This window comes from Lissotriton vulgaris, chromosome 1_1 (assembly GCF_964263255.1).
Source record: "Lissotriton vulgaris chromosome 1_1, aLisVul1.2, whole genome shotgun sequence".
NCBI lineage: Eukaryota > Metazoa > Chordata > Amphibia > Caudata > Salamandridae > Lissotriton > Lissotriton vulgaris.
Window position 1 is genome coordinate 164,561,124 of NC_141685.1, and position 10,066 is coordinate 164,571,189.

A 10,066-nucleotide genomic window follows, 5' to 3' on the forward strand; every position below is an offset into this window, starting at 1 on the left:
GCGTATGTGTGTCTGTCTGTGTGTGCGCGTCTGTGTGTGTCTGTCTGTGTGTGCGTGTGTGTGTGTCTGTATGCGTGTGTGTGTCTGTCTCTGTGTGCGTGTGTGTGTCTGTCTGTGTGTGCGTGTGTGTGTCTGTCGGTGTGTGTGTATATCACCCTGAAATACCAGAGTTAACGGACCAGCCCAGTACTTTTACTAGAGCAGGTTTAGCGGCCCATTTCCAAGAACAGTGGGCCCGATTCACAGAACTAACTTAAGACAAAATCCTAAACTTACGACCATTTTGGTATTCACAGTAGGCACTTACTCATTTTGTATACACAGAAGTCATTTAGGAGTCCTAAAGTTAGGAGTCCTAACTTTAGGACTCCTAAACTGAGAAAAATCCTAACTTTAAAACTTTCAGTATTAACAGAAGGCATTTAAGAGTCCTAAAGTTAGGACTCCTAACTTTAGGACTCCAAAATGCCACCATTGGTCCCATAGTGTCAGTGTATGATCCAGATCAGGCGAGAAATGGAAATTCATCACAGTCAGTAATAGGAGAGAGAACTAGCTCTAAAGGGAATGGCACAGTGAGCGTGATAGCTCAATTGCCGAGACCCAGGGAATTGAGTACACCATTGCCAGTCACTGAAGACTCATCAAGGGGACAGATGGAGATAAGGACGGCGAGGCCGAGATCCCTTGCCAAATCGAGATCAGACCTAAGAATGTGGGAGCCACCGTGAGAAATCGGAATGACAGGATGACAGTAAGTTGGGATCATGGAAGCGAAGGGAACAAGCCAGTCCTTATGGATGCAGCCAAAGGGAATAGGTGTAGAGAACAGAGCAGTGGAAGCAAAAAATTGAATGGTGCATCTAGTCGAGGGACTCTGAAAGCGGACATAAGGGCAAAGATGCTGGATGTAGTGAGACTGAAAGCAGAGGTAGATGAGATAATCGAAGGAAACTTACCTCTGGAGAGAGTGGAGCATTATGAACCAGATGAACCGGCTCACTGGGTATCTTTAGCCCCAGGTCCGATTTTCAGGAATTCACATCTCCCTTACCAGCTGCCCTGTCCCCTCCTGCCCCGTTTTGCCCTCGTGATTCTCTACCCCCAGCCAAAAAAGTAACCAGCTCTATCTTGACAGACAGCTATTTAAACACCCGCTCGCTGGTTAAACACCAGTTAGAGATCTTCCAACTAGTGGATTCAGAGAAACCTGACATACTCCTAGTGACGGAAACCTGGCTCAAGGAGGAGTCAACCCCTGACATTCTGGCGGCGGTGCCCCCGGGCTACTATATCCTCCAGACTAATAGATCTTCTGGTAAGCCTGGTGGTGGGGTCGCAGCCATTGTTAGACACTCAATCAGGTTCTCATCCCTAGAGGTGGCTAGCATCCCATCAGTCGACTGCCTCATCCTAAGACTTGAATCTTCCCTGTCCCCTCTTATCTGTGTTCTTGTTTATCGTCCCCCCCCAACACATGCCTGGCTTCTCATCGCGATATGCTCTCCCAACTGGTGATCAGTAAGTACTGATCATCGGTGATTTTAATTACTGGCCCTCAGATGCTAGGGAGAGCACTTGCTCCTCTGCCTTTACGGATCTCCTAGCGGGCATGAATTGTATTCAACATATCCAGTCGGCAACGCATATTAAAGGCCATGTCCTAGACCAGGTCTGTACGTCCAATCTGGATATTTCCCAACCCCTTATTTCTCCTTGTGCGTGGTCTGACCACTTTATCATTATGTTTTCCCTGGCCTCTATCCCCCACACTAGCCAAACACTTACGGGGAACCTCCTGGCCAGGAATTGGAACAGGGCTGATCTCAATTAATTTTGTTCCTTACTCAGCGCCTCCTCCCCCGCCGAACATGACTCCCTAAACACTCAGGCTACTAGCATGAGGCACTGGCTTGAATCAGCCAGCAACATTGTTGCGCCATTTAAACGTCTCAAATTAAAGCGCCCCCACGATGCCCAGAGATGGTTTTCAGATGAGTTAAAAATTAAAAAACTTACCCTCAGGCAGGCCAAACGTAGCTGGAGGCGCAATTATGCCCCAGAGAAAAAATTGTTGTTCATGGCCCAGCTTAAAGATTATAAGCAATCCATTCTCAAGGGAAAAACCTTGTACTTCTCTAAGAGGATTACTGACTCTGCCACTAGGGCAAAATATATTTTTTCTATAGTGGAAGAGCTTTCACACCCGATAGAGTGACTATTAAACTCCCCACCTCTCAAGCCCTTTGCAGTTCTCTTAATTCCTTTTTTGTGGAAAAAATTGCTAAAATAAAAATAGTATTCCTCTTCTTACACCATTCGCCACACTCACATCTGCCACTACATCTGCCACCAGAAACCCTCACACAGTGGACCAGATACCCCCGATATCCGAGGAGGAATTCTCTTCCCTGTTAAAAAAGGTGGGTTCTGGCTCTCCCACAGACTGCTGCCCCCCCCCCCCCATATTTTACAGGAGGCTTTTACTGCCTGTCCCAAACCCTCCCAGGCACTCCTTCATAATTTCCTCTGGCTTTGCCTGGTCCCTGACTCCTTCAAGACAGCCGAAGTGATACCCATCTTGAAAAAGCCTAATGCGGACCCCTCCTTAATGAGCAACTTTCGCCCTATTTCCCTGCTCCCCTACCTTAGCAAAGTGCTGGAGGCCCATGTCACTAACTTTTTGAGTTCGTTTTCGAACACACCCAGTTCTTCGACCGCAACAGGATGGCTTTAGGTCGGCCCATTCGACCAAGTCAGTCATCCTTTCAGTAATGGAGGAGCTGAGAAGAGGAGCGGACCTTGGGATCAGCCAGGCCTTGGTGCTCCTGGATTTGTCGGCTGCCTTCGACACGGTCGACCATGATATTTTGGGTGGATCTGCTCCTTCCTGAGCAACCGTCATCAGGCTGTTCGCCTTTCTAACTTCTCAGCGGAAAAAGTTACGTTGACATGTGGTGTCCCCCAGGGTTCTTCCCTCTCGCCCCTTCTTTTTAACCTATATCTGACTCCCCTCATCCGGTCTTTACGGAGTAGCAATGTCATTGCATTTAACTACGCTGATGACATCCAGCTAGTCTTTGACATTTGTGAGAAGTTGGCCTGATATATGATGTTCACTAGTTCTAGTGATCACCTTGTATCAGTCCAAACAACCTTTATGGTGATTGGTTGTAAGTCAACCTTATAGACAAGCTATCCTAATGGTAGCATGGACAAAGCAGTCTTAGGCTAAACTCTTTTGGCATGTGAAGCCAGCTGTTTTACCACATATAACCCCTTGAATATCAGATGAAAGGACACCACACAGGTTGTTATGAAAATAAACAATATATTTATTAATAACAAACACCTCTGAACTCTTTATGAGATCAGAGGGGTAAGCACATGACAATCTCTTAAGAAAAATACGATAAGTTGCACAAATATACAATGGTGCCCTAGGGGCACGACAAACCATATACTAAGTAAATGGTATAAGGAAATCAATAGAAGGAATGAAGCTGTCCAGAGGCTGTAGGTTCACTGGGACTACACTATCCTAACTTCAGGTAAGTAATAGGAGGCCCACGGGACGCGTGTGCAGAGTGTGAACTCACACGCGAGATGTGGAACAAAGTCAATGGACAGTGCAGTTTACGAAAAAGGTGAGTATGGACAGTCTTTACTATCTAGGACTAAAACGACTGGAAATCTGTACACTAGGAGAGTTAATCTACCCTTGAGCACCAAAATGGTCTTGTTACCTCACCCACGGGCTGCGGGTGCATAGGTGTCAAAGTGTGTCGTGTTTCCGCGTCGAAGTCTATGGAGCCTTGAAGAAAGCTGCTGCAGGCGACCAGGAGCAAGATGTCCGGTGTGATCCACGGGTGGATCGAGGAAGAAGAGGACCTGAAAGCAGAGGGGGCAGTGTTCAAAGTCACTAGCCAGTGACTGGAGTGGAACCAGGAGTGGAATCAGATGTTGTCGTCGCGATCAGGTGAAGAGTGGACGCTTGTCTCTGCAGCCATGTGGACCAGGAGGTGTCTTCAACAACCAGGATGGAGGCACGAGCTGTCCCACGCACGCTCTCACTATCGGCGGTGTCGGATCCGACTTTGGAGCCAACAGGCCTTGGCAAAGGCAACCCACGCAGTGAGTGGTCCGGGGTACTTTTTTTTGGGAAAGAAGCAAGGGCCAGTCCGGAGCAGCCAGACCAGCAGTGTAGATTTCAAGGATCGTCGTCTAGGAGGCCACTAGCCAGCCGGCAAGTGACCATGCAACGCGTCGAGCAGCAACCAAGCTAAAGGGCCCCATGCAGATCTTGTGGATGCTGGAGGGCTGGTCTTCGGTGCAGGAGCTGCTCGGGACTGGAGCTTCTCAATCCCCAAAGCACTTTCTCGAGGATGCCTCTGAAGTCGTGCTGGAAGCAAAGTGCAGTTTCTTCAAAATGGCCGGTCCCACGTGTCTCGTCGCACCCACGGATCTCAGCTGTGCTGCAGATGTAGGTTGAGGTCAGAGAGGACTGGAAGTCTAGATCTCGTCGGGCTCTGAAGTCTGATTCCAGCAGGAAGGACGACAAAGTGAACCGCTAGGACGCTTGATGGTGCCTGCAGTTGCAGGATGGACATTCCTTGCCCACAAGGGAGATTCTTCAATCTTCTGGGGAGCAGAACGTCGAAGTCCAGAGTTTCTTCTTTGTAGAGTTGATCAGGGTAATCTTATTTGGAATGGGACCAGCTCCTACCTTTATTCTCCTAAAGGGGGCTGTACTGTGACTAGGTCCGGATGTATGACATTACAACGCATGCTTTTACATCGCATGCTTTTACAATGCGGTTTTTACAACACATACCATTACAACGCATAGTGCTCTGAGGCGCTGGATAGTGAATAATTTAATTTACTATTCCAACTCCAGTCCCCGTGGATAGTAGGGAAGGTGTTGGACAGTAAATTAAACCTATTCCCTATCCTAGAGCGCCCCCCAGCGCAATGCGTTGTAATGGTTTGCGTTGTAAAAGTTGCATCGTAAAGGCACTGCGTGGGAAAAGTTGTGTTGTAAAGGATGTTTCCCTTAGGTCCCTCCCATGGGTGGGACCAGGAAGGGGGGTGGTTACACCCCCTATCCTTTGTCCGGTTTCGTGCCAGAGCTGGGGCTGGAGTGCCCCAGCAACTGGTTTGAACCGGTGTATGCACAGGGCACCTTGTGTGCCCCAGGCATGTCTCATTCCTTTCAGGCCTGTCCTACCTAATACACAAAATCCTGTCTGGGGTGGTGATAGCACATCCCAAGTCAGGAAACCCTTTTTCCAGGCCTCCCTCGCTGGAAGGACTCCCAGCAGCAGGTGGTTAGACTTGTGTCTGTGGTGGCAGCATCCATTTTGTGATGCTGAAGCTTCGTTTAACTTTAACCGGGGGTTCACAGTTACATACATGTCGTGTCCCTATTAAAGGGTGGAATGCTACCCCCGTCGCCAGAATCAGGCAGGGGGTAGTATTCCAATTCGTATGATGCTATACCAAAGTTAGCATTCAACCGCAAGGATTATAATGCACTTAAGAGTATATGGTATAGCGTTATCATGGAACAGCTATTAGGACTCTGTTCCGCAAGCTGCAGATGGGCTCAGCTCATGCCAGCACCATCTCACATATTTCCAAGCACTCTGCCTTCAGGATTGATAAGGCCTGCCATAGGAGTGACTGATAGGAATATATGTGTCCATTTTAGGGTTAGATACAGGTATACTATATCTATAGCAAAGGGTGATTACACCACCTTGCCCCAGCTGTCTCAGCAGCCAGTTGTGTCAGTTTTGGATGGCCAGCCAGGGGTGGCATAATACATGCTGCAGCCCCTGGTAGGCCCTGAATACACCTATGCCCTGGGTACCTAAGGTACACTGTACAGGGGCTGATAAGGTGACCCAGCATCCAATTAGATATGTACCTAAGGTACATGGAGTCCATTTTACAGAGAGAGCAATCAGTCTGGGGTCCTGGATAGCAGGGCCCCCGGCCAACTAGGTCGAAAACCAGCTAAACACTAGGCAAAAAGTTGGGGGTAACCATAGTCAGATATCCACCTTCCTACATAACCCCCCCCCCCCCCACAAACAAAAGGAGATAAGGCTATCCTTGTCCAGGTAAGCCTCTATTGCCTAAGTGGCCATATAAAGAAGTACCAGCACTGGCATGGTTACCCCCTATCTCATGGTCCACTAAGCAATCCCTCACCCTAAGGGTATCTGAGGGTCTCCACCTTAGGGAATCTCTACCTGTGGTGTGTTTTGGCAAAGTAAAAGGCTGGTGTGGGTATGGAGTACTGAAGTGAGGCTCCACTAATGCAGGGCTCAACTTCCTCCAATCACTATCCACCATGTGTGCCTTTCTTTCCATGACTGAGTTGTGTTGGGCTCTCAGGGTCAACCTCTGGCTACCTAAAGCTGGAGGCTGGGTCCCTCTGTTTGGCTTACTGGAGGGACAGGTCAGGTTTGGAGCCCTTAGGTCCCAAGTTTGGCTGTGCCCAACAGAGTCCATCTGGGGGAGGTCCCTAACTAAGTTTAAGGGGGATCCCTCAGGAGTTTCTAACTTTTTCACCTTGCTAGGGCTGCTAGCTTTGGTGTCCCTAATCTGCTGATGGGGATGTTTAATTGGACAGGGGGCCCTTTGGGGCTCACTAGCCTCCTTGTCCTCTGCAGCCCTGGGCTGACTGAGGCAGGGTAGAGAGGGGTAGGTTACCTGCTCCAGACTGGGTCCCACCTGAGAAGGGTCCACTGACATCAGGGGTTCTGCCAGGCCAGGCCTGACTACCTCTGGGGCAGTTTCTTCACAAGGGGTAAGATCAGTTCCCTGAGGAGGCTGATCCTTTCCTAATGTCTGGTGGGAGGGAGATTTATCTTACTCCTCAATGCTCTCTGATTGTGTGGAGTGATCCATAGTTTCAGGCTTCACAACACAGGAATCACTTTGAGTTCGGGCTGTGCCCATCACAGCCCCCCAACCTTTTCAGGAAGGGACTCAGTTTGGGTATAGGCTGTTACCATCACAGCCCTGCTAACCTTTTCAGGGAAGGAATCTGTTTGAGATTGGGCTGAGACTGGCACAGCCCTCCTAACCTGTTCAGGAAGATTTACCATTTTAGAATGGGTTTCTTGTTCCACCTCAGCCCAGGCTGAGATTTCCAAATCATTCCCCAGTAGACAATCCACAGGCAAGTTTGCTGACACTGCCACTCTCTTTGGGCCAGTGACACCTCCCCAGCTGAGATTTACTACTGCCATGAGATGATTTTTCTGCACTCCATCAATGTTTGTCACCTGGTATGTGGCACCAGGTATAAGTTGCCTTGAGGGGACTAGACTCTCAGTCACCATAGTGATGCTAGCCCCTGTGTCTCTATAGGCTTCAACTTTTAGACCATTGATGAGGGACTCCTGTCTGTACTTGTCCAAAGTGTTGGGACAAGCAGTGAAGTTGGCAAACCCCATGCCGTTTTCACAGACAAGAGTATCTAAGTCAGGGGACCTGGTTAGGCCAGAGTCCCCAGGAACTCCCAAAGTAAAACCACCCAAATTCTTGGGGGCACTCCCACCACCTGGGGGATTACTACTAGTAGTAACAGGAGGCTTGGGAGTATTACTTGGGGGTATCTTCTCCTTATTGTTGGCCTTTGGGCAACTGCTGTCAGTTTTCCAATGGCCTACCTGTTTGCAGGCATGGCAATAAGGTTTCTTCTGGGTAGAGGAAGTGTCTTGGGACCCACCCCCATTCTTAGAGTTTTGGGGCCCTGTGGAAGTCTTCTCTGTAGATTTATCCCCACCTTTCTCTTGAGGCTTGGTAGTCTCTTTCTTTTGGTCACTACCCTGATTCTTAGGCTTAATCCTGGTTCTGACCCATTTGTCTGCCCTCTTACCCAATTCTTGTGGAGAGGTCAGATCAGAGTCTACCAGGTGCTGGTGCAAAAGCTGGTTTTGACAGTTATTTTAGACTTGCTCTCTCATTATGAGATTATACAATCCTGTGTAGTCTGTAACTTTACTACCCAATAACCAGCCCTCCAGAGCCTTAGTAGCACAATCTACAAAGTCAGTCCAATCCTGAGCTTGAGTTTTCTGGGTGTCTCTGAACATCAACCTGTACTGTTCAGTTGTTAGGTCAACCCCATCAATCAGTGCATTTTCAGGGCTTGTTAGTCATTAGCATCCTTATCTCTAACAGTAAGGAGCTTATCTCTGCCTTTACCTTCAAAGAGGAATCACAATATAGCTGCCCACTGACCCTGGGGTACCTGCTGTACTTTGCAGGCCCTCTCCAGAGCAGTTATCCATGTGTGGATGTCATCTCCTGACTTATAGGAGGGCACTATTTTACTCAGGTTTCTAGTATCAAACCCCCTGTCTTTATCCCTAGGGATATTGCTGCCACCAGTGGGTACAACCCCACTCAACTGTTGCTCTCTGGCAAAGGCAAGTTTCTCTTTGGCAAGGGCAGGTTCTTCCCTTTGAATCCTTAGATTAGCTTCCTTCATCTTTGCCTCATGCTCTCTCCTCTGAGGGGAGGTCATCCTCCTCTGAGCAGATGCATGGGAGTGAACACATCTGTTGGAGTCCCTAGAATGAGATCTATCTCTTCTGACCCCAAAGTTAGGCCTGCTTGTGGATGGCACTGGGGGTCCCCCAGTTCCATCCCTATGTAGGTCTAAGTTGGCCCTTGTAAGTCTGCTGACTAAAGGTTGGCCATTGTCTGCCTCATCCTCAGATACATCCCCTTCTTCCCTACTATCTACATTCTCTGTTTCAGGTAGGTTAGAGTCTGGATCCCCTGGATCACCTTCTAAGGGGGTCATGCTCCCATTTGGATTAGAGGGGCCTGTGTTAGAAGCCTTTCTAGTATCATATGTCTCTAAGAGACCTAACAGAAAAGGAGTGGTAGGGTTAGAACCCTGTTTCAGTTTCCTGGAGGTACACAATTGTCTTATCTCCTGGAAGCTGAGTGCTGCATATCTGGAAAGGACCTGTGGAGGGTCAATGTTAGACGGAGACCCGGAGGGTCGGCCGAGGACAGGGAGAGAGGCCTCCGGTGAGGGCTGTCTCCTGCGATCGTACAGACGAGTAACTTCCCCCCCACAGATGGACACCACACAAGGATGAGGTCAACACTCTTTATATATGATTCTTGAAGCAAGGTTATCAGCGATACAGTGAGGTCAGGACTCGAGGTGTAGAAAAGTAGAAATATTGATGTACATAAGCAACGTTCATTTCCCTTTTCCCACTCCTCTCCCTGCGCGTACCCTGAATACCGTAAAGCATTAACTACATCCCACTGCCAGCAAAGGCCTGTACCCATATGTACATGACAGCCATTTTAGGCACCCTGGCCTTTTTCCTGCTCATTAGAATCACCGGCTTCCCTTCTGCGTGTATTCGAAATCTCTCTCGTGCATAAACCATGAAACCCTCTCCCTTTGCGCGACCCTGCCCTGAAAGGCAACCCTCCTGCTTGACCCGCGCAAACCCCCCCATTTCCTTCTTGAAAGAAGCATCCCTCGCCTCAGCTGACATAGCCCCCCAGCTGTATCTGACTGCCCCTGTTCTCTTATGTACGGGTCATAGGATCTCTCTCTCTCTGTGCGACTCTGTCCCTGTGCACGCCCTGGCTCCCCCTTCCCTTTCTCCCACACACGGGCAAGTCATAAACCTTCTCCTGCAAGACCCTGTCCTTGGGAGGCACGGCCGCGCCTGACCAACACCTCCTTTCCCTCCATGAATGCGCCTCTGTTGACAAGCACTCCCTCCACGTTGTCCACGCGGCATGAATGCCACTCCTTTGATGACCCCTTCCCCCGAGTCCGACTGACCACACATGTCCGAGGCCATCGCCTAAGCCAGAGGATACCATTTACTGCACTTTATTGTATGAAGTCACTCCTCTTCAAAGGACCCACTATTGATCCTGGTCTCCCCACCCCCTGGGCTACGATCAGGCGCACACATCCTAATAATCAGCGGAACATTCAGCTGCGTCATTGCCCCCTCTCTTATCAGCAGGTCACGGGTCCCTATTGTGAACACATGTGGGG